General features: G+C 40.7%; 1 long non-coding RNA gene across 1 annotated transcript in view; it reads left to right on the forward strand.

Annotated features, from left to right (window-relative positions):
* The window catches only part of LOC135106700 (uncharacterized), a 159551-nt gene extending 134230 nt beyond the window's left edge, over positions 1-25321 (forward strand). Inside the window, exons 4-5 of the long non-coding RNA XR_010271436.1 lie at positions 22336-22379; positions 24797-25321. This is a non-coding gene — a long non-coding RNA (uncharacterized LOC135106700). The remainder of the gene's footprint in view (positions 1-22335; positions 22380-24796) is intronic.
* Positions 25322-25590: the final 269 nt, after the last annotated feature.

Below are 25590 nucleotides of genomic sequence, written 5' to 3' on the forward strand. Positions count from 1 at the left end.
GTGTTTATATAATGCATCTAGGCAGCTGACATTGATACTATACGCTTCACGCAAACACTGATGTCTCCAGTTGCATAGTGTCACCTCGGCGACCATGACTGTAGTGGTGGTGGTGGTGGTGATGGTGGTGGTGGTGGTGGTGATACTACGTCTCCTATATCCTCCACTACACACACACACACACACACACACACACATACACACACAGACACACACACACTTGATTTTAGGTTCGCCCGAGAAAACTTGTACGATTTCTTTGTCTTCTTTATTCATTTTATCCTATCTGTTTCTTATGCATGAAGTGACTACGTATTTCGTTGAATCTGCCTCTCTCTCTCTCTCTCTCTCTCTCTCTCTCTCTCTCTCTCTCTCTCTCTCTCTCTCTCTCTCTCTCTCTCTCTCTCTCTCTCTCTCTCTCTCTCTCTCTCTCTCTCTCTCTCTCTCTCTCTCTCTCTCGGTGATGAGAGAGAGAGAGAGAGAGAGAGAGAGAGAGAGAACTTACACCATAAAGTAACGTTCAGATGACTTTCCCTTCCCTGCATGCCATCCAGACACCTCGACGAGACAAAAAAAAAATAAACAAAATAAAACACAACATTACATAGCACAACATAACATAACAGGAGCACGCATTAGATCAGGAGCAGCAGGAGCATCAGCAGCCAACACGCAGAAGTCGCAGTAGAGGAAAGCGCAGACGAAGGGCAGAGTGACTTATGAAGAGGGGGAGATGCGGGGAAGAGTGGAAAAAGGCAGTTGGAATGTAGGTTAAAAAAGCGACGAGGGGAGAGGGACGGACGAAGAGAGAGAGAGAGAGTGAGAGGAGGGAGAAAGAGTGAGAGGGAGAGGGAGGGCTGGCAAGGGTACTTAAGAGGCTTCCACGGTATGATGCGGTAGTGCAGTAGTGAAGGGAATGAGGAGATGCAAGCTTGAGTGGTGATAGTGGAATGGTGAATGGGTGGACTTTAGACGCTACGTAGAGAAAAACAAAGAACTGCAGGGGACAGATAAACAGGAACAGCTACAGGAAAATGCTTAGGAAGATGCGAATAAAAAAGGAAAAAGGCTATAGGAATGCGAAGAATGAAAGAAGTGAAAAAGAGGGTTAAAAGAAGAATGTAAGAATGTGGTGGATAATGGTTTGCACAAAGGCTTTGTTATGGTGGATATGCTAAGTTTAGAGTGGAGAGGTGGAAAGAGATGTGCAAGTGAACGCTGCAGAGGACGGAGGAAGGTATAATTAAGGGGAAAGAATGAAAGAACTGCATCGATGAGAGAATAATGGAGGAGTAAATGATGTATACACGATAATTAACGGTTGCTGGGAGAAATAATTGGGGTGTGAAGGGTTGAGAAGTGTTAGGAGTGCAGTTAATGGTACTGATGGTGGTGGTGAGATGAGGCGGTGCTAATGGAAGGAAAAACTGAAAAATAATAAGATAAAAAGATTAGTTAGGCAGAACTTGCGCTCCAGTAAAGTCACCGATGAAATAGAAAGATTAACATTGAGGCGCATCCGACTGGCATGTCAATTTTACAAGCAACACACACACACACACACACACACACACACACACACACACACAGAGAGAGAGAGAGAGAGAGAGAGAGACACACACACACAGAGAGAGAGAGAGAGAGAGAGAGAGAGAGAGAGAGAGAGAGAGAGAGAGAGAGAGAGAGGGAAAAATACTTACTGTTAGTGCTGTTCTTGATATCGGGGAGGAGAGTTGACAAAGAAAATGAAAAATAATAGAAAAATAAATAAGGTTACTGAGGAAGTTAGAGTACATGTTAAGATTTTAAAAACCATAAAGATCCTGAAAATACAACACTGGTGAAAAAGGAAGAGTAACTGCTCAGCCAAACAGCTTCATAATAATGTCTGCCAATCCGCCGCAGCTGCTTCCTCTTATTTCGCTCAGTTTTTACCAAGTGTAGTACATTTTATAAGATAAATCTAAAGAAATACTCGCTAGATGACTTGGGCGAAGGTCTCCGTGGAGTATGTTTAGCTTGAGAAGAATAGCAGTCACTTGTGATGTAAATGTGTGTATGTATTTGTGTATGTTATGTACTTCTGTGCCTTGTATTGCGCATCATGAAGAACCATTGCGTATTCATATATTATCAAAACTGCCACCGTGTAAAGTTATGCACAGATTTATGGGATAGTCCGTGGGTCATTTTCTATAACATACGTACGTGGCGTGCCTTTCAGAACCAGACCACGGGCGTGGGCTGGAGTTACGACCCGACCCTTCCTTGCGGTGTCTAAATGAGGAGTAATGCAGCGCTTCTTTGAGATCAATCGCCATTGGGAAAAATAAATTTGGAACTAATATACGATCACTGGCTTGAGTTACAACGTGGATAGCCGAACTCACCCCATCCTTGTGTCCTTGTGGTGTAGTCTTTTGTGCTAATAGAGAAACAAGTCATGGCAAAAAGTAAACCAGATTACGATCATAGGCTTTAGTTATGACTAACATAGCCGAACCCATCTCCTCCTTGCAGTGTTTCTAAATGGGGAGTAACGCAACACCTCTTCAACAACAGAGGAACAGATCTTGCTAAAAAGAGATTTCAAGCCAAACTTCGATCACGGGCTCGGGTTGTAACTTAGACAGTCGAACCCACCTCCTCACTGCAGTGTTTCTAAATGTGGAGTAACGCAACACTTCTTTAAGATAATTAGAGAACGGGTCTTGCTAAAACTATACTCCAGACCAAAATAAGATAATAGGCTTGAGTTGTAACTTAGATAACCAAATTCTTCCCTCCTTGCGTAGTCTCAAAATCTGGAGGAATACAATTTTTTAGATAAACAGAAGAACTGGTAACTGAAAAAAAAAAATCCGTCACAGACCTTTGCCTCTATAGGGAAATTACTAAAACGTTATCGTCCTATAGAATAAATTATTACTTGACCTAGTAGGTATGTGAATGTACGCTAAAAATACGAATATACCCTAATATTATGATCCTTTGGTAGCTCTTGTACGCTGCAAGCTTAACCAGTCAGCGCCCATAGTGGTGAATGTGTGAACCTCGTGTGTAGCATTGCTCTCTTCATAATCATTGCTTGCTTTTCCCAGTAAATCTATCAGGTTTTCCAGATGATTTGATATTTTTATTTTTTTATTTTTTTTTTTTTAGGAAAGAGTAATTGATCTCTCGGAATTCATTTAGACGAAAAGTAATATATAAATTCTCCAGCAAATATGAAATCAAGTGAATGTCGAGAGTCGTTGAGTTGAAGGAGCAGTGACTGAAGTGAGTCAAGAAGAGACTGGTAGCTACTCGTGCAGCTTCCCTCGGTTACCTCCTGCCCACATCTGCATGCCCAACACACCTAAACCTGTACACCCAACACACCCGTCATCACATTGCCACATTTCCTGCCACGCCCACAACACACGCCTCAAAGCAAACACACGTTATGCAACACTCGCACTGCCACGTAACACACGTTTTGAAGCAAGCACGCCACGCAACACTCCTCTTATTTTGCATAACTTAAGCCTCAAAAGAAACGCTTTTCCACGCAACACTCCTTAATTAAGCCACTCAACACTACTGCCTCAAAGCAAGCACCCGCTATTCAATACTCATGCCACGCAACACTGACATCACAAAGCAAGCACAAGTGACGCAACACTCCTCCAACTTCACAAGCATTGCAACATTCCTTGAGGTACAGCCACGCCCACCGCCGCCCACTCCCACACGACTACGCAGCATCAACACGCCGGCACCGCCACGCCATCCATAATACAGAATCCCCAGAATTTGACAAATTAACAGAACTTTTTTTTTCCCCGCTGGCGCTGCCTCCACATGCTACACCGCCTCCCACCTTGTGTCGGCACGCCCACCCCTTACGTCCCCAGACTCAGGTGGAAGCAGGGCCGTGGACGAGGGACTCTGACACGCCTCTGCCACACCTGTCAAATGCCAGAAATAGCGCGGCAGCGCCTCGCCAGCGCCAAGTACCTCTATGTCGCCGCCACTGTCCCCACCGCTTCTGCTTCTGTTAAGGGTAGTAGGAGGGTGACCAGGAGTGGCGGAAGCAGTCCGCGGCGCCCTCCTGCGGCTCCTTCCCGCCGCCGCCCCTCAGCGCGCAGGGCACCGCCGCCAGCGTGGCGTCGCACCTGGGCCCGTCAGCAAGACGCTGCCGCTGTCCCACGTATGACAGGAGAGGGAGGAGGCGGGGCGGGGCGAGGGGGCTCTGAGCACCGCGGGGGCGGCCCGCCCAGCCTGGCGCCCTCTGCCCCCCCCAGCGGTCACCTCCCCACACGTCTACGTGGATCCCCGCGACGACTTGCTGCCCCACGACCTGTGAGGGACAGCCCCTTGGCCGCAGCGCCCCCCGCCCCCTGGAGCCCTGCTACGGGCTGGTGGTTGAGAAGGGCACCATATGTACGGAGAGGAGACATTCAGGTCAATGCAAAGAGTAGCAGTCAGATGCGCTTAACCGGGGTCCCTTTGAAAGTGTGTCGTAGTGTATGTTTCGAAGTCTTCAAGTCCGCACTCCTTCAGTTCGCTGTCAAAATTCAAGGGCGCTGTGTGTGTGTGTGTGTGTGTGTGTGTGTTTAAGTGTCAAGAAAATGTGTGACAGGGTGTGATAAGGGAGGAAGGGAAGGAGGGAGGGACGAGTACATGCAAGGGAAGGAAAGTTTAATATATGCCATGTTAGCATGTTCTGAGTGTCGTTGGCTCTCCTTCATCTTACTGGTGCTCTCATTCCCAGTGTCACAGTGCCGAGGAGATAAAATAATGCTGCATCAGATCCGCCTGCTTATGCTACAGGGGGATAAATTTAAAACGCCGCGGTTTTATTAATGACAAAGACACTTGAAAGTAATTTTTAAAAGTATGTGAGTGTGTAAGATAAGAATATTTACTTTGCTAGAGAGAGAGAGAGAGAGAGAGGAGAGAGAGAGAGAGAGAGAGAGAGAGAGGAAGGGACGAACACAGACAAACAAGCAAGGCAGACACATTTCAGAGAATCGACACACACACATACACACACACACACACACAAAACCACGGTTGACTCCAGGAATTCTCCTCTTGATTCTTCGTAGTGCACACTGGTTGTTGGCATCAGTATTCCAAGAAACAAGTGCAGCTGACAGGAAACGGTTCACGTCCCTCCGAAAATACTTACTGGGAATTCCTGGCCTCTTTTTCATGAAGGATTGAACTTTACGCAACAGAAACACGCGGAGCGTCACTCCTCAGCATTCCAGTGTCTGCAGAGGAAGCTCAACTTTGAGGTGTGCTGGAGGAATGTGCTCTCTCTCTCTCTCTCTCTCTCTCTCTCTCTCTCTCTCTCTCTCTCTCTCTCTCTCTCTCTCTCTCTCTCTCTCTGTTGCTTCTTTAATGTTATTTTCTTATTTTGTCTTCTTTTAAGAGTTATATAAATGAATGATGCCAAATGACATCTAAATCTCTCTCTCTCTCTCTCTCTCTCTCTCTCTCTCTCTCTCTCTCTCTCTCTCTCTCTCTCTCTCTCTCTCTCTCTCTCTCTCTCTCTCTCTCTCTCTCTCTCTCTCTCTCTCTCTCTCTCTCATGCAATTTCTTCCTTTATGAAAAGGAAGGACCTCTGTCTCCGTGGCCTCCCTGCCTTTCGTTTTGCTGTTAGTCTTTTGTAGCGAAGGAAAGCATCTATCGAGCACTAGGTGAACTGTATTGCACTGCTGCCCGGTCTCGTTTCACTCTCTCGCTATTTCGCTATTTAGAAAAAGTGTCTTTGCGAGTTCAAATGGACCTGTCGATTCTCCCAGTTTCACACCACCGCTTTCAGTCCTTGCATTGGAGAGAGAGAGAGAGAGAGAGAGAGAGAGAGAGAGAGAGAGAGAGAGAGAGAGAGAGAGAGAGAGAGAGAGAGAGAGAGAAAAAAACTAACAAATAAGTAAAGAAAATAAAGACAGTTTCACGCTAAAAATACAGTACACACAGAAAGACAAACTAACAAATATATAAAGAAAATAAAGACAATTTGACGTTAAAAATTAAAGCTATATTGCATTTTACCTATTTATTATTATTTTACCTATCTATTTATCATCTATCTACTTATCTATCTAAAGAAAATAAAGACAGTTTGACGCTAAAAAAAAAAATCCGGTACACACAGAAAGACAAACTAACAAAATATATAAAGAAAAATAAACACAATTTGACGCTAAAAATTAAAGCCATACTGCATTTCACATATTTATTATTGATATTTTGCTACCCATCGATTTATCACCCATCTACTTATCTATCTATCTATCAATCTTTCTATCAATGTATCCATCTATCAGTTTATTTGGTCCGCTAGATATTTCATAATCAAACTGCAAATAAGAAAAGAGTAAGAATGATAACACGTGATAACGAGTAACGAAAAAGTCAGCTAACAAAGAACAAATACCCACACAGAGTCAAGAGAGAGGAGGAATAGAAGCAGCAGACTCACGCTTCCTGTAAGTAGCGTGACAGAACCTCCCTCCACCCACCAGCCAGCTCCAGGTAGTAGCCAGGTAGTCCCGGTCAATAGTAGTAGGCGCAGACAGGTGACTCCATGCCTAGTTAATTGGATGTCCATCACGGCAAGAGGCACATTCCCTGGGGACTCTTGTAGCATACTGAGGAACCTGTTATGTTGTGATGATGTTACTGTGCTATTGTGTGTGTGTTTGACGCTACGTATTGCTACACACACACGCACACACGCCGAGGAAGAATGTATAAGTGATGTGTAGATTACATGAATTTAAAGAAAGCTATGATGATTTGCAATGAAAAGACTTGATATCACGAGCTCGAGTTATTCTGTGAAAATAGAAATAAATATAAGCAAATACGTAAACACACACACACACACACACACACACACACACACACACACACACACACACACACACACAAGCGCGCGCGCGCGCGCGATTATTATACCATTATTATAGCCGATGCCACTAAAATTACTCAAGCAAACTAAAAAGAATAACGCATCAGTCACGGAATTTACTTTTCTTCAATTATGCAGTCAAATTCCTGCACTTTTTTCTTTATTCAGTGTTTACACCAGGACGTGATTTACGAAACTAAAAAAGCAAGAACAAAGCGTGGAGATTATTTTGGCAAGGTACGGTGGCTCTTGCTATTCTCTCTCTCTCTCTCTCTCTCTCTCTCTCTCTCTCTCTCTCCTCTCTCTCTCTCTCTCTCTCTCTCTCTCTCTCTCTCTCTCTCTCTCTCTCTCTCTCTCTTCTCTCTCTCTCTCTCTCTCTCTCGTTTCCCAAGTGTCACAGGTTTGCGACATGTACAAGTCCCTCTCTAGTTATTCCCGTCCATTGCATCCTCTTTTGTTCCTATTTTTACAGGTTCGCTTTAAGACTACCTCTTTACCTCAAATCGTTGCGACCTTCTTCCTTTAGCAGTTGCCCTCCAGGTTCCTCAGTTTTTTTATTTTTTTTTTATTTATATATTTATTTTTTTTTATTTTATTTTTTTTTTTTGTCTTACCAAATGATTAGACTCTCTCAGCGTTCATTTTCAGCCATTGTTTCTTTTTCGTCTTTTATGTTCACTCTGAAAATCAAGTGGTTGTTTGAAAACTTGCTGTCTGGAGCTGTCATGTATATAGCTAGATCAATTGTTGAAGGATATAAAAAAAAAGTATATATATCCATCGCAAAAGTGTGTTTTTTTAGGTGTCTTCATTTTTTTTAAGTGAAATATTATTATCTGTGCCGCACTCCTAAGATCTCCAAATAATATTTTGCATATGGACAATGGTTCTTCTTTAAATAAAGAACATATCACAATTATTAGAAAAAAAAATTTGAATTGTAATTTTTCCAATTTTTAACTAAGGTCCTGTACAAAAAAAAAATAAGAATTTTGTGATTAAATTTTTCCTCCAACATTACAGATACTTAAATCATGAATAGTAGAAGAATATTGATATAAAAAGGTTATATCAATCGAAAAAGTTATTTTTTTTTCTAGTGCGTTAATTTTTTTTTTTAAATATGAAGTGTTACGCACCGCTAATAAGAAGTCAAAGGAATATTTTACATATATACAATGGTTCTTCTTTAAGTAAGGAACATATCCCAATTACCAGAAGAAAATTATTAGGTTGATTTTTTTTTTTTTTTCACTTTTTAATAAAAAATTCAAAAATTTTTGCAAATGAAAATTTTCCTCTAAAATTGCAGATGCATAAATCATGAAAAGAAAGAGAAGAATATTAATGTAAAAAGTATATATCAATCAAGAAGGTTTTTTTTTAAGTGAAATATGATTATTCACCATTGCTAAGAAGTCAATGGAATATTTTACATGCGTACAATGGTTCTTCTTTAAATGAGGAACATCCCATTCACGAAAGAAAATCTTTATATTGAATTTCCCCCCTCCCATTTTTTTTTTTTTAATAATGTCCGCCGGACCTGTACAAAAAAAATTTGAAAAATTTTTGCGATTAAAAATTTTCTTGTAAGATTACAGATAATGAAATCATAAAAATAGTAAGATTACAGATAATGAAATCACGAAAATAGTAAGATTACAGATAATGAAATCATGAAAATAGATACTGAAACAGATAATCTCTATTTTTTTCATGGCGGAATCTTACCTAGATGTCAATGTATCACAATATACTTATATTTACACCGCTGAGAGCACGTTGTATTGAGCGGTAGATACGAGGAGACTCAGAAAGACCAGAAATATGTTTGTTCCTTCATTATTGTCCTCGTAAAGAATAGCAGGAGGCGGTTCGATGTTCCCGAGACTTAACGAGGCGTGTAAGGGTGGCCGTGTGTCTTGTAGTGCTATGTCCCTGCCCACGTAAGGAATAAAGACGGCGGTAGTTCATTATTGAAACACAACGTCGCTGAATTCTGTGGTGTGTGTTCAGTGAGGATGATGTCTCCTAGTGGCAGGTCCCGCCGCTCAGTAGAGGATTGTCAACAGCGACATAGCATCGGGTTTCTATGACACATTTGACGGTAATAGTGAGATGACACAGACCTGTATTCCTAAACGCTTTGCTCTCTCTATCATCAGGACTGTTTTTCAAAGGGCACAGAGATGACTAGTCGTGTTCTAATGGATGTTTTCTCTTGATTTATGATCCAGAATTCGAGTTAAACAATCACATGAAAACACCCACTGAAATATAATTAACGTCTGCTTTGGTCCGATTCAACCAATGAAAAGAAAACGACGAAACGTGTGAAAATGTGGTTCATTTGTGAGACTGAATTTACGTGACAAGGTCTTCACGGGTGTTTACTGATGACCAAACTTCTAACGCTTTTAACTCTAGAGCGATAGAAATAGTCATATTGATCAGCTGGTAAAGGATTAATAGTAGTGGATGATACTGGATTCGACTCAGATGCAAAGATAGGAGAGGCAAGTTAACTGGAAGTAGGCCTTATGTTACGATCATGAATGTCCTCTTGAGGTTAGTTGGGTATGACCTGGTGTGGGATGGAGTGTCTGGCCGTGGCAGGTAAAGAATACAAGGGGGAAGTGGTGGCTTCATTATACGCTCTTTCACTGATGAGGAAGGACAGTGCAATATGGAGAACAATAGAAGTGAAAATTATTCATCCTTATTCATCCGTCTCCACAGCTTTTAATAGGGTGTAGTTGAAGTTACTTAAGTTTTCAAGGACAATCTCTGTGGTCTTTTAAAAGTCCTTTTGCATGCGTGTGTCGCTCAAAACATTACAGCGATAGCAGCATGGAAAAGGAGCATTACTGACGCCTTTATTGCACTCGAACATTTTTTAAACTGATATTTTCTTTATTTCTTCTACCCTTGTGTCTGATAGTAAAAGATAAACGGTCTTATTATGGAAGACAACAACGGACCACGTACAGGGAGAGACAAATTAAGCGTCACACTGAAACTTTTAGATTGTCAACAATTACAAAGTTTTTATTGTTTTGTTTTTCGGCAAGGATTATTAAGAAAGTGTCCAACGCAGTGCTTAGGTAAAATTCGTCTTTGTATTGCCGCAACTTGAGGAAATTAGGTCATAAAAACTTATCTTCTGCATCAGAGGATTTTATTTATTTGGCAAAATCCTAAAATTCTACTAAGTGTTTGAGTGATCTGTTATTTTCTTTCTATGAAAAACAATAATTCCATCGGATTCAATTTGCCTTCCAGGATTTTCAAATCGACCACCACTCTTCTCCTTTTTGCCATTTTCTTGAGCTAACTTTGGGAACTGTTTGGAAGAGCTTCCTGCCGCTTACGTACCAACTTCCATCAAATTCACTGGAATCGAAAATCTTGACAAACCGTTAGGTAGTGATTTGGTTTTTGATTGGTGTTGTGTAGCAGAAAATCGAAGGTGAAGCTGATATTCAAGTAGAAATAAAAGAAAAAAAGTGTCGCTCTACTCAAAGCACCAGCCTTGTCTATATAAAACAAAATGGTGTAAGAAATTTGTTTTACCGAAAAATAATTTTGCAATTCAGCTAAGGATCATAATGTAATGATTATTAAAAAGCTGTAAATGATTCACTGCTATAGGAAACAGACACTAACTGTAACTATAATTTATAATACGGAAAAAAAAAATATATTGTCATGGACACTTGCCTACTCTTGTACACTCTATAATATTTACAGACATAACAAAGATACATCCATGAATATACATGAATAAAAAATGTGTGCATATAGGCAAAAAGATGAATAAGCATTGTATATTAATAGATAGATACACACACACTACTTAAACTAATTAATAGACAGGCAGAGGGACAGATAGACATATAAACAGATATACAGACAAATAAATAAACATGTACATTACACTTCACAAAGAAAAATAATAATACGCCACAGGATTATCAGTACATCACAATTTTCATAATTCACAAACTTGATTTATCATGCATAATCAGCTAATTCAAAGTAGAAAAAAAAATATCCACATATGCTAATCGTCAAATTAAGAATGAAGTTTAAATATTTGTCGACAATATGTTTTCAGCAAGTTCTGAGGGAAAGAAAAAAAATATAGTCGACTTTGTGCTGGTAATGAGTTGTTTGTTGTCATCGTGCAGCAAAGTGAAAACATTATAATTATGTCAGGGATTTTTTTTTCTCCCTTCTTCTTCTTCTGTCTGCTTTTACATAAGCAGAAGAGGAGCGCATTGTTATATTCACAGCCAGCAGTTATTTGTAGTATCCCCGGTATCCATTATTACATCGTTCACGACTCAGCTGGTCACGGAGTGCTGTGCTGTCAGTAAGCTCCTGTGTTACCTGATGTTACGTATCTCAGTCATTCAAGAGATTTCCTTGCTTCCAGTAACCTAACCTACACAAATAACTAGTTTTCTTCTTCATTATTATAGTTTACTTAAGCATAGAATTTGCGTTTTTCTTTGCTCTAATTTAAAAAGATCATGATTCTTGTGATACCGGAGCAGCTTTAGTTATTGAATGATTGCAAAGAATTACTCGTATTAGGAATTAATTTTTCTTCCTTAATAAGTAATAACGTTGCCCTAATACTAAGATACCTTCAACAAATAATTAATCATATTAAATTTAGTCCTGTACTCCATTATGTGTAAGCTGCTGGGCCAAGTTTGAGTGCCTGGCCTCGAATCAATCAGCCTGATGGACTGACTGGTCTACAAATGAGAAAGCGAGGGAAGCCTCCACCATCGCGACGCTGCTCTTGGCGGGTAACACAACAGGAAGTGTTAGGAGAGTTGATTGTGTCCAGGCTACCACTTCTGTGAGTTGCTGAGTTTGGTTTGGATGCTAAAATAATTTCTATGATGATCTTGGTAATGTGATTGTGTGACTGCCACTTAGAACGTACTTGAATCACGTAGGAAACGCGTCCATTTATCAAGAATTCATTAGAAGGGACTGTGAATATAATGTCTTCGTATCTTAATATAAATACTGAAATATTTGTTGTGCTCCGTCTGATAGTATAAGTGTGTGATCGTCTCTGTGACTATCTGAACCTGTTCAAACATATGTGTTCATTGACCTTTGATTCATGACAAAGAGCTGGGATTGTGCGTCTTTATTTTAAGAAAGCTGCGTATTGAGTGGGCTTTCCTAGTCTTTTTTTGCCCAAGAAAGACTCAATAACACATACAAAAAAAAAAGAAAAAATACAGGAGATACGCAGTTAAGATTTGTAGAGTAACGTAGCAGGTGACTTTTAAACGTGGAAAAAATGGCCTAGCTATGATGGACTTGAAAGGCCAATCAGTCGTCTTTCCTACCCTTTAAATGGTGCACAACACACATCTCCCGGCCCTCACACACCAAGCAGGGAGACCAGCGCAGGGCTCAAGGCACCACATCGCATTTGTGAAGGATGCCATTGTGTTAGAAGAAGGCGCCGAGAGAGAGAAAGAGAGAGAGAGAGAGAGAGAGAGAGAGAGAGAGAGAGAGAGAGAGAGAGAGAGAGAGAGAGAAGAAATATTTTTGTACAATATTTCCTTAATGATAGGTATTACTTATTTATGAGCTCCCCACATATTCGACAGAGAGCGTTTCATTACCGGAACAAAAACTCCATCATTTATCGTGTCGTCACTTAGATGAAATGGAAAACTGAAATATGAGTTTCCGTCGCCGGACCAACGTCTTTTTTTTTTTTTTTTTTTTTTTTGTCCAGGAAGATCGAGTAACGAGGATTTTTGCAATATGTGTATGTAGAAGGAAATTGTTCTGATATTACATGTACAGTACTCAAGTCTTTGCGGAATCATCAGGTGTCACTTCAGAAAAAAGAATTGGTAGGTACAGCAGAGTAACTTTGTCATTTGGTGTATCTTTCCTCTTTTTCTTATTATGATCATTTATTATTAATTATTATTATTATTTTATTATTATTATTATTATTATTATTATTATTATTATTATTATTATTTCTTTTTGTTTTTATTTTGTTGTTTTTGTTGTTATTATTGTTGCTCCTTCTTCATCTTCTTCTTCTTCTTCTTCTTCTTCTTCTGCTTCTTCTTCTTCTTTTTCTTCTTTTTTTTTTCTTCTTCTTCTTCTTCTTCTTCTTCTTCTTCTTCTTCTTCTTCTTCTTCTTGTGACCATTTCCGCTCTTTATCGCTCCTTACGTAGCTCGTCGTCTCCTTCAGTTGTTTGTTGGATTTTACGCTGAAGGTGTCCTGGTCACGGGCCTCGCTTTAGCTCTTATCAAAACTATTTCTCAAAAGCCACGGAGATGATTGGTCGGGTTCCTGTGACTGTTTTCCCCTATAAATAATGCAAAAGACCCCATCCCCCCAGCATACATACTGCATACAAGGACAGATGACGCTCTTGTATCGAGTTTGCATCTCAGACATGGAGAAAGACTTGGGGGATGACAAAGAAAACAGGAATTCAATTGAAAGTGCGGATCAATTTTGCAATCTTACTATAGTTCATAAGGTAGAATTCCCTTGAGCTCCGCCTTCCTACTCTCCCTCTCTCTCTCTCTCTCTCTCCTTCCTTATTGATCGTCCTTTGTGTCACTTGTTTTCATTTCCTCACTCCTTGGCGGGCCATATTATTTTCCGAGCCTCAACCCACAAGCTCAAGATTACTGCGAGTGACTGCGGTGCGAACCTCTAAGGCGCCGTGTAATTACCCGCACAAGTTTTAATTACGGAAGAATTGGGAAATATTTCTCGCAGCCTCGAAAAGGACTTCGGAAGAAAGAAACAGAGGCCTGAAAAATGGTACCTTACATTTTTTTCCTCTCTCTCTCTCTCTCTCTCTCTCTCTCTCTCTCTCTCTCTCTCTCTCTCTCTCTCTCTCTCTCTCTCTCTCTCTCTCTCTCTCTCTCTCTCTCTCTCTCTCTCTCTCTCTCTCTCTCTCTCTCTAATAGAAGCAAATGTATCAGGGAAACTTGTGTGAGAATTTCGGGCCAAAAGTTTTGTGCCGAACAGAGCGTGAAGAAGAAAAGAGGAACCTAAATTTCTTGCTGCACATAATGATTCGCGGAATAGAATAGCAACTCCCTCAAAAATATAGGCGAAAAAAAAAAATATATTAGTCATGTAACCTTCCCTTGTTATTTTTTTTTTTTTTTTCATTATTTATTTATTTTAGTTTCATCACTGCAATATCCCACAGTTATCCACGAAACCCCTGCCGGGACACCCCTCTGGTAGCCCCTGCCGGCCCCTGCTTCAGATGACCTCAGGACTGATGACTCGTGTAGGGAATGAAGAAGGGAACGAGGGAGGAATGAGGTGAGGGAAGAAGAATAAACGAGGTAAACCGGCAGCAGGAAGAAGTAAAGGAAGCAGAATTGTCACATGGAACGAGGAAACGTGTGAAGGAGGGACAGATGAGTGGGAGGAAGAGGGAAGAGGAAAAGAGTGTAGAGAAGTTAGGAGGGGAGCATGGAAGGAGGAAAGAGTAGAGGAGGCAGGAAAGGGAGGGAGCAAGGAGTGGGTTAGTCGCAGAGAAAATGAAAGAGGAGGGATGGCGTCTCAAAGTTAGTTTCTGAGTCAGGACTTGTGGAGCTCAGGCCAAACTTACGTCTCGCTGGGCTGATTTATTTGCCAAGTTTCCCAGCCAGTCACATCGGGAAATTGAATTGCATCTAATACACTGAATAGCACCTCAGCGGCAGATGTGGGCGAGAGAGTGTTGAGCGCCTCCCGGGGCTCACTCGGCCTCGTCAGGGTGTAATTCATTGGAAAATGGGATATGGAAATTTTGCGGCATTTTTCCAAGTAATATAAACAACTGTGCATTCCTTTGAACCAACATTTCATGAAGAACATTCCCTTTCAGGCAGAAAGGTGACGAAAGACAGAATGAACCGTATTCTTAAACGTTTCTTCGTCATATCTATAACAAGTTTTATTGAAAGTAACAGGAGGTTTCAAGAGTGTTATTATTTCAGTGACGGTATAATAGAGATTTTACACTATCACTGGGAGAAAAGAAAACCCGACTAAACATTCCTGTGGTCTTTAAAAATTAGGACAAAGTGTCCAAGAACACGGACCAGTGTTGGGTGGTATCGTGGAGCAGCAAGGCAAGTGGCTGGAGGCTGTCAACTGCTTCCTTGATATTGGACGGCAGGAAGTCAGCACTCGGCACCCCGGGACGCGGATATGAGCCTGTGGGTTACGTAATAATCTTCTCCGCCACTTACTTAATTACTTAAATGCCGCGACAATAAATCTTCCTGCTGCTTTCATCCACCACCATCTGACTTCATTTTCTGAACTTCGCACGCTGCTCCACATTTTTCAACGCTAATACTAGGGCAGAAAATTTGACCTTCCCAAGAAAACATGTGTTATCGTGTCTCTTAATAATTTTAAACTTTGAACATTGCTTTACACATTCTTTTCACGCTGATAGTACGGGACGAAATTTAATCTGCCATAGAAAATGATGATGTACCTTATTAAAATGAGCGCTTCACAGCCTTTTTCCTACATAGAGCTGGAGACAAACATCCGAGAAAACATGCAGTGGTAGAGCCCATATTCTGAAACCCGCACCTCCACTACTTCCAAGACTCCTGTTGAAACGACACGGTTTTTTGCGGATATTTTAATGTTTCTAGTGACAGATTAACCAGATTTGTACGTTATTAACAGTAGAAACACTCCTGAACTCGGCTAATCATCTCTGTGGTCTTTAAAAATAGTAGTGGTGAGAGAGCAAAGAGTTTCTGAATACGAGCCTAAATCTCCTGCTTCGCCCGAGTGTGTAAACATGTGACGCTGGAGCGACGAGCGAGGCACTGCATTTTTTCCCAGCGACTCTCCGTGACGCTGCCTTTGAAGCGTCACCGTTACGTGTACTTTCGCGGCGTCGAGATTAAATAGCGAGTCGCCCTTCCGTGTTTTGTTTCACCGTATCACCTTAAAGCACTACTTACACGTCCATTAGCAACCATTACCTGGCACAAGTTCTTGGCCTGCGCGTATAAACAGATAAATTCATACTGACCTTTATAAGTGAAAATACATGTCACCAAATTAGAACCTTTGCCTTCACTAATACCGTTTCCTTTTTGATGTGATTTTATGATGGGATTTCTCTGATGTTGATATGCGTTTGAACTTTTCCTCTGCTTTGTTTTGGCAGCGAGAGAGAGAAATGGATGCAGAGATTTCTTTGAATACAACTAATGAAACACACACACACACACACACACACACACACACACACACCGACACATTGATGAAACACAAAAACACGTCAGTACACACATATTTACACGCCGCGTTGATCTGATAACTGGTGAAAACACGAGAAACTGCATAACAATATCACGGAAAACAAACTGCCGGAGAACCCGAGTATGTGTGTGTGTGTGTGTGTGTGTGTGTGTGTGTGTTTTATGTAGGAGGGACACTGGCCAAGGACAACAAGAATCCGATAGTATCCAATCCAGTCCAACAGTTAGTATCAGCAATGTCCCAGGATGGAAATAGACCATTATTAAAGGATCGACTATCACTTCATTTCTTTGTGATCAATGCCATGTTGCTTTCAATAACAGTACCTCAATTGCAGCCACCATAGACTTACCCAATTTAGTGGTACTGGTTAGGACGAATCATCTAAGTCAATTCTCAGTCAGCCTATCAAAAAATTTTAGTCAATCGTATACATCTTTGCCGCCGGTGTTTACGTATCCCATTTCAGTAATGTGTGATGAGCAATACTAAATCTTAACTTTCTTTTTAGTAAATTGAGCCAGATCACGAGACAAACGCAATCTTCTCCTGTCTGTCATCATCTACTTATCTCTTCCCCTTCCATTTGCACGTAGTCTTTCTTGCCATCTCACGTTCCTCAACTCTTTTTCCCTATCACAGGTTCTAAAAATATATTCAGGAAGGCATTAGCAAGGGCAGGAAAAGTCTTCATCCAGTATAGAGGACAAAAAATGGATGGCTAAAAAAAATTGCCAGTACTAATAATTCACGCGTCACTCAAGCTGTGTCATTCATCCCTGAGGGTCAAACGTGCCACCCCACCTCCCACGTGACCCCCAGCAAGGAAAAGGTCGAGTCCAGAGGCTGTGTGACCTTGTTTGGTAATTAAGAAAACGAAAAACTAAATTCACACTCATCACCTTCCCCTCTGGTGCCATAACACTAGAGGGGCTGCTCACTGCTTACAAATGGGCGATGAGATGCTTTCCAGGTATCGTGCTGAAAGTGTTGGGCGTGCCTCTGCTATTTTCAGGTATTTCTGTGTAAGCCTTTGCAGAGGTGCTCACCTATATGGAAATAGTTTTAACTTGAAAGTTTTTTTTTTTTCTATTTGTATCTGTTTTCATTTAATAATAACTAAATCTTCTAGTACTTAATGAATAGTTTTCTTTATTTTTTTTCATTTATTTATTTTTTTTTTTTTTACGTTTATGGGTTCGTTCTGTTCCAACACTCCACTCATGTCCTGTTGGTTGGTTGTCTCTCTGTGGGAAAAGCAACCCTCTCTTTTAACCAAAGGCCGTGCCAAACTTCATCGTTTTTGCTAAGGTGACTCCATCAGTTTCCCACATCCCTGCCACGTAGACTTAACATTCCTGTCACTGAGGGCAGATGAGTGTTCCCTTAAAGTATTAGTGGAAACATCTTAAGTTTTGAATTAAATTATATTTATCAGGCTGGGAACCTGTGAAATAGAAAAACAAAATGCAAAAGTACTCTGGAATTATGACACCCATTTAAAAGTTTCATAATAAGTTCACTGTTTTCTAGGTAATCGTACCCTTGGTGCAAAAGTTGTTCCAAAAGCAATTTTGTCCAGCCTTTTTCCGCTGGTACCTACAAGTTTGTGACACAACACTTGACTTGCTAAGTTTGCAGGGGCGACACACGCCTAAAGTTCCTGAGGTGCTGCGCTCAAGACTAAGTTTTAGCTTGACCTATTAGAGACAAGGAGGCTTATGAAGTACTTATTGGGTATCTTCATCACAGTTCGTTAATGAATTTGTCCGCTTATGCACAACAAAAGGGTTTTTCCCCAGTTTGTAAGAAAATACCTCCTCTTAACTATTTGATTGCTAATGACCGCATGACATTGTTACTTCATTTGAGTAAACAATAGTTCTTGATTTTACTCAGCAAAAATATTTAAGTATAAACACTGATGGGTTTTAATTGCCCTATTATTCATCTTGTTGTTAGTGGTGTCTTTCGAAATTATATTCCTTCCTGCTCCATGAGAAGAAACCAATAAAGTCGAAGGATTACAAAAAAAGATAAAAATTTACATCATTCTGGTCATGACATTACTGTACGCCTTTGTAGTTACCGATGTACCGGGCTGTGAAACCATGACCGTTACGAAATTTCTTGTCCTTCCAATTAATGTCATTGTCACCGTATTACAGGGCCTGTCACGTGGAGGGCTAACCACCTCGGATAGCTTCACTTTACCTATGTTCTGATATTCTTACTTTCTTAAATCATTACCAATATCATCATAAGGACAATTTACTATGAGTTGCACTGAATACCCTGACCATCATTCATAAAAAGAATTTGTATCATAAAGTGATTGGAGGGCGAAACACGTCAACGCTGTATTGATTAAAACCATTCCAAGACTTCAAATACTCAATCATTATTCGGTCCAGCGTCAGGGTTTTCATCAGAGCCTAAGTATCTATGATAGACATGATGAACGATTATTTTACTTTCTTTATGAAAAAAAAAAGAAATAATTACAAGCACAGGTACTGTATCAAGACAACTGTACCAAAAATGTCTATTATAGATACTTAGGCTCTGATGGAAACCCCTGACGCTGGACCGAATATTGAATGAGTATTTGAAGTCTTGGAATGGCTTTAATCAATACAGCGTTGACGTGTTTCGCCCTCCAATCACTTCGCCGTTTTTATTTTCAAACAAATCAGATTTTTTCTTTTAAAACTAATGGAGATGTGAACACAATCATGACTTATTAGCTTAGTCTTCACGTGTTATATATATATACTCGTATATTTATATATATATATATATATATATATATATATATATATATATATATATATATATATATATATATATATATATATATATATATATATATATATATATATCCCAGTAAGAAAGAGCTTACGGATTGAAATATCCTGAAACTGATAAGGCTGAAGCAATTTCGAAAGAATTCGTGTGCCTTCATTTTCCTGCACGTAGACGGTGTTACATGATTTTGTCATTTTTCTCACCAACTCTCCAAGGTGAAAAAAAAAAAAAAAGCTTTCAACAGCAGTCCACGTTCAGCTTCCTCAGTGAGCTGCAGCTTCGCAGGAAAAAAAAGTGTCGTGCCCGAGCAGCGCCTGGCGCCGCGTTGAATAGGGAGTTTTATTCCATTCACTCGGCGGAAGTGTCTGCTAAGTGAGCCAAATTGTCAGTGCCCTGGACGTGAGTTTTCTTTCTCGAAAGAAAGTTAAAGAAATAAAATAATTCTAATTTCAATCAGAGGGTGCATCATTTCTCCAGTGGGAATCCCGTAAACTTCTGAGCTGTAGACTAACTTCAAACTCTGTCCCAGTTTCTTAACCAAACTTATTAGGATTGTGCGATGTGGCCTTGCTTGTTATGTAGTTGGCAGCCCCTGTGGCGGGAGACAAGACGTGGCTCAGAAAAGTTAACTCAGTGCCTGTGATGAATAGAAGTAAAGGAAGCCGTGTGTCCTAGTAACTTAAGAGATGCTGCCTCTATCCGATGTAATGGCGAGCAGTATAAGTGTTCCATTCGCAGAGTTATGTCGGAAATCACTTTCAGTCTGAGTCTTCAATGGAAAGAGAAAGATCAGCAAGATGTAAAAGCCCTTGACGTATTTTCTTGGTCTGCATAAAGGACGCAGGGAGAGAGAAAAGAATTCATTGCATTGATGAACTTCACTTGTTTCCCTTATCCCGTGACTTTGGAGAAAATTAATGCTGCAGAGATTTATGCTGGTACGGTCAACAAGCACCAGGAACTGATTCCCTCATATTCAACAGTGAAGAATGAATTTGGTGATGCAGAGTTCCGTCCCGGCAGCACATCCTCCCGGCGGTGATGCTTGGTTCAGAGTGACGCTCTCCCTCGATAGTCGTGGATAACATTAAGGGCGTGAAGGAACCTGTAATGGAGAACAGAGTGGCGTGCCGTGAGATAGCGGACAGTCGGGATTAGATATGGCTCAGTAAATCCCTCCTTTGTGAGTGTTTGAACCCGAACCAAGTGTGTGCTTCGTGGACACCAGGAATGCTGACCCCAAATAAAAAGAGAACTTGGATGCAGCGTTCGGAAAGATTTCTGTGCTGATGATCCCCGGCCAGGAAAAATTCAAGCGGTGGCTACCGACCTGGGACCAAACATGACCCCGCCAATGACCTTCGGCACAAACCAAACTCGGAGCTACGGATTGCACAAATTTCCAGAGGTAAATCAACCAAAGACCTCATAAGCCTGGAATTATGAGTCCGTATTACTGGTACTTTAATGTTTTGGCGCATCACCTGTGGAAGAATTTGTTTTGGTTGATTGAAATTTCGGTGCCACAACAGTGAGAAGGGAAAAAGGTAATCGAGAATCTGTGCTGCTTTACGATGATGCTTCTATCCACACATGATGAACTGCTAAGACTGTTCTGCCAGACACGTTAAGGAAAATGATCCCTGTTTCTTAAGTGTGATTCTTCCCTGTATCCTGATCCGAATTCACATCGTCAAAAGAGAAACAAACGGTAACAGACATGTTGACTCCTACGTGGATGTTTATTGTAAGCTGCACTAATCTAAAGGTAGAGATGGTGAATAGTAAAGGTGAAGGGTCCTCCCCACCCACTGTTATGGATCTTGGTGCAAAATTGATGTTGGTGGCAAGTCAGTAAGTTATCAAAGGTTTCAGAGAGAAGACTTTTTTTATTTCTTTTATACTTGAGTGACGTACGAAGCCCTGAAAAATCATCCATTAAATGTCGAAGTGTGACTATATTGAAGAATAAAGTTAGCCTTGCTTCACTCTCTGTTCATTTTTTATGTTAGGCCTAAAACTTTTGATCCACCGTTGAAGTAGTAGTAGTAGTAGTAGTAGTAGTAGTAGTAGTAGTAGTAGTAGTAGTAGTAGCAGCAGCAATAGTAGTGCCTGCAGCAGCATTGCAAATAGTAACATTGGTGTATCAAGTATCACTATCTTCACCACCACCATCTCCATCTCCACCATCACCACTACCACAATCACCACCAGCCACTTCCATCATCACCACCACCTCCTAGTGTTGTTGACCTCTGCAACACGGGACCACCGCCACGAGCCGTCCGACCCTTGGGATGTCTAATCGAAACGACATCCTGTAGCGCGGTCAGGGTCGAGCCGCGGGTCCAGTAACAGTAGCGGCCAGGCGATAACCTGCATCCTGTTGTATATTTAGCGATCCTGCCTCAGCCTGTCTCACCCGCTGCACCACCTACATCTCACAATACCCATAGCGCGCCTCTGTTACTCAAGAAAGAAACTAAACACTCCCTTTTATTGATCAATAGGCCTTCAAAACTACAGCGAAAGAAAACGAAATATGCTACATCTACGTTAAAATGTACACTGAGCCTATACCAACCCTCGAGAGTCCGTCTTTCCTTTCTTTTAAAACTTTCAAGGCTGGTGAAGACCGATGAGAAAACCGACCATACGGGAAGGGAAGGTGTAACAGAAAACCGTACCACTCACTAAGCCACGTCATGTAACAAGGTGACTCCCGGGTTGCCACAGCTATGGAGGTTACAGAAGCCACGCTCATTCAGTACACCTTTAAAGGTCAACTCTATAATTCAAGCCTTAACCTATATAGTGGCTGGGTACGACGCATCTCGTGACATTTCACTGTAAAGGGATGGGATGGAATGTGGTGAAATGGCCGCCCAAGTGTGTATGTGTGTGTGTGTGTGTGAGCTACCATATATATGTGAAACTTTACAGTAAAATAGTTCTTTGAAAGACATCTCTGTACGGAGTTTCTTTACAAAGTTGCAGGGAAGAGTTGAAACAAAGGAGATGTTTCACAAACTTTCACTTCTCCCACGGTCATCCTTCATGCCCTCAACTATACAGAAAGCTTTCACCGATCTAGAATTACACTAGCTGCCATATTACCCATACTTCTGTCAAACACAGGCAACAAAAACTATAAACATCAAAACAGTTCTTCCTTCAAAACACTCAAAACCAACAGTTACCCATTTTTTGCATCGTTTCTTTAACCTTCCCTATGGCTTACAATGTCTTAGGTGAGATATACAAAGTGCCATTCAGTTAACCAATGCATTGTTCTCTCCCGCACAGGTTTCATCCCTGACCACAGGAAGGCAGTAAGGGAGTGGTGAATGGTGAGGACTTTCTTATCTACTCCTTCAATGTGTATGTTTGAGAGAGAGAGAGAGAGAGAGAGAGAGAGAGAGAGAGAGAGAGAGAGAGAGAGAGAGAGAGAGAGAGAGAGAGAGAGAGAGAGAGTTAAATGGTGAATGCAGCACTTAATAGTGAATAGTGACGGTGATGTGACTTTTGGTGTTCATGTCAGAGGTGATTATGGTGATGATGCGCTGAGTAAGTATTCGTCCGGTCTCGACTGGGTGTAGAGAGAGAGAGAGAGAGAGAGAGAGAGAGAGAGAGAGAGAGAATGTCAGAATTTACAACACGTGAAAACAAATACAACACAGCCTCTTAGATTTCCTGCAACTGCAAGGGTACAAGTTTATTTCCAATGGCTACTCTTTGTTCGACTTCTTGTCACCAGAGAGAGAGAGAGAGAGAGAGAGAGAGAGAGAGAGAGAGAGAGAGAGAGAGAGAGAGAGAGAGAGAGAGAGAGAGAGAGAAGGGGGGCGTCCTCATACCGTGCTGAATCTAACTTATCTTTATGCATACAAAAAACTAAACTAAGACTAAAACATAATAAAAAACTAAAAATGGCAACATCAAGGATGATACGCTTTGTGATATAGTGGATGAATGCTTTGATTCTTTGCTTACATACCTCGTATATTCAAGGCAGGTGATCCAAACTGACGAACAGGCTCCCGGCTCGATACTTTTGGTCAATAAATTAGATTAAACCGATTTTAATGCTACGAATATTAGCTACTGCGACGCAGGATAGGCTTAACTCACCCTCGGGAGGCCAGTCATTAATTTATAAGAACGTAACATATTTTCATTTCAGATAATGGGAGTGTCGACCAAAGAACATTATCAAAGTGAGGTATTCTGCAAATATATCTGCCTGTATGCTTGCTTACCTGTATTACGCAATGGCATGTTCTACGCGTGCATTAAAGTGGAGAAGGGCACTGTTAGCATAACATCGCCCTTAACATCCATGCCAGCCGTTAAAGTAGTAAATTCAATGATGATGATGTGTGTCGGCCAGCGGCACTATACTCTTGCTTGATACGCGCGATAAAATCTCACTAAGTTTGACTCCAGGCCACCGCTGACACCCCACACCCTGCCAACTCCTTCAGGCTGATCTATAGAGCAGGACCTGGTATGGCATTTAAAAAATAGGCTGAACGGTACTGTGGCCTGGAGAGTTTGTTTAACAAAGTAGAAGTTTGAAACCATAAAGCGTTGCTCTTCATCCTCATTTCCCCGGTGAAACGTACTAGATTAGTGAACAACGAGTAAGTACCGTGTCAGTATCCATCATCGCTTGGATTGTATTGGCATTACGGCGTAGGTTTCTTGTCGAATCAGTGAGTGGAGCCCCGCTGGTAGACATGACGTAGGTCTTTCTAGCATTCATTGATCCCTCGAGGCCCGGGATGTGACGCCGAGGCCACCATACTCAAGTGAGCGGCTGATGCGTCGAAAGTGAATGTAACCACGCGGCCCGTCCTCCGTAATCATGAACCCTGCACCCTGTACTTTTATTTTATTCTGGTGTGAGAGGACTCGCCATTGTTTACCGAATGCAACAGAGGAAAGTGCACAAATACTTGTTCCTTAAACCCTTTGACTGCTGAATAATGACAATGACAACTTGTAAAAGGGATAAAACTTGGAAATAATTGAGAACATCCGATTTAAAGAAAACCGAGTGAACAGTAATGCTAAATCTAATTAACGTTCATGATGTTCATTCTTTTATTTATTCGTAGTCTTAAGAGCATGCTTAGAGCGACTGATCAAAAGATTTTTTTTTTTTTTATAATGAGTACTGTGTGGACTGCAATGAGAACTTGACTATTACTTTAGAAGAGTGCATAATTTTAGGGAGGTTGTGAAGATGATAGTGATAAATTTAAATATTAATGCATTTAATCTGTATCCTCTTCAGAAGACACAGAAAGATGAGGAGTTCGTGCTGCATAACATTGTTTTCCTATGAGTCCTTTCAGTGTGTATATAGAGACCAAATTCCTCCCTTTGGTACAACGAAGTAATTTCTTTTGCTAATTGGGGAGATAAAAGTATAAATGATACGAATATTTTATGTGACAGTATTAAACTCGGTGTACCACGCTTCTTTACCTTGTGTATTTACATATGTATTTTTTTTTTTTTATCATTTGTTTTTTTGTGTTTTACTTTTTGAGAGATGCAATTAGCTGGCTGTTTTCCTCACATTTTCGTTCCCTTGGCCAATTGCCTTAATTTCTAAAGACTTGTTTGTTTATCAATTTATTTATTTATTTCTTTACTTGTTTATATATTTATTCTCTTATATTACTAAACTAACTATTAACACTGCAGAGATAATATTTTTCAGTAACACAGTATACTGACCGTCAGACTCGTACACATCCAGATCATAACATGGACTGGGATGCCTGAAGGAGTCGAGTAACGCGGGAGCTGGTGCGCGGGAGGAGTGGCAGCTGTCACATCTTAACGCGGTCACGGTCAGGGGATGTTCCTTCAGAGTGTGGAGTGTCAAACTTAATTTTCTGCGTGAAAGTATTTTTGTATCCCACGACGTTTGTGAGTGATGGTGTCAGCCTCGCCTAGCAGTCCCCGCACCCCGAGCTGTCATCCGCGCATCATCCCATACGCTGCTTCTTCACAAAGGGAATACTTATCTTCCACATTTGAATAATCGTGTCTGTTTTCGTTTTGTTAATGCCGAGTCAGTAGGGAGCTTGGAAAGATTAAATTTATAAGGATGATAAGTGATGCGTGTATGTTTCTTTACACAGGGAATGTCACGTTTAGGCCTGCAGACTTTGTGCCGCTTCCCTTACGTTCTCATGCTGTATGTTATGTATCTTTTTTTCAAGTCCTTTCTTTAAATTTTTGTAGTGGAAATGTGGGGAGACTTTTCTACTTTTGTGCCGTCGCTCAACCTCCGTAATATTATCATACATAATAAGTGTTGTTATTATTATTATTATTATTATTATTATTATTATTATCATTATTATTATTATTATTATTATTATTATTATTATTATTATTATTATTATTATTATTATTATTATATGCGTATCATGTCATCACTTGAATCATGTCATATGTTTGTTTAAAGAAGCTTTGTTGTAGATTTTAAATGAATTGTGCTAAAGGTTCCCTGACTGCTGTGTTATGAGGGCCTGTCATCATACT

The sequence above is a fragment of the Scylla paramamosain genome, chromosome 14 (assembly GCF_035594125.1).
Source record: "Scylla paramamosain isolate STU-SP2022 chromosome 14, ASM3559412v1, whole genome shotgun sequence".
In the NCBI taxonomy this organism is placed as follows: domain Eukaryota; kingdom Metazoa; phylum Arthropoda; class Malacostraca; order Decapoda; family Portunidae; genus Scylla; species Scylla paramamosain.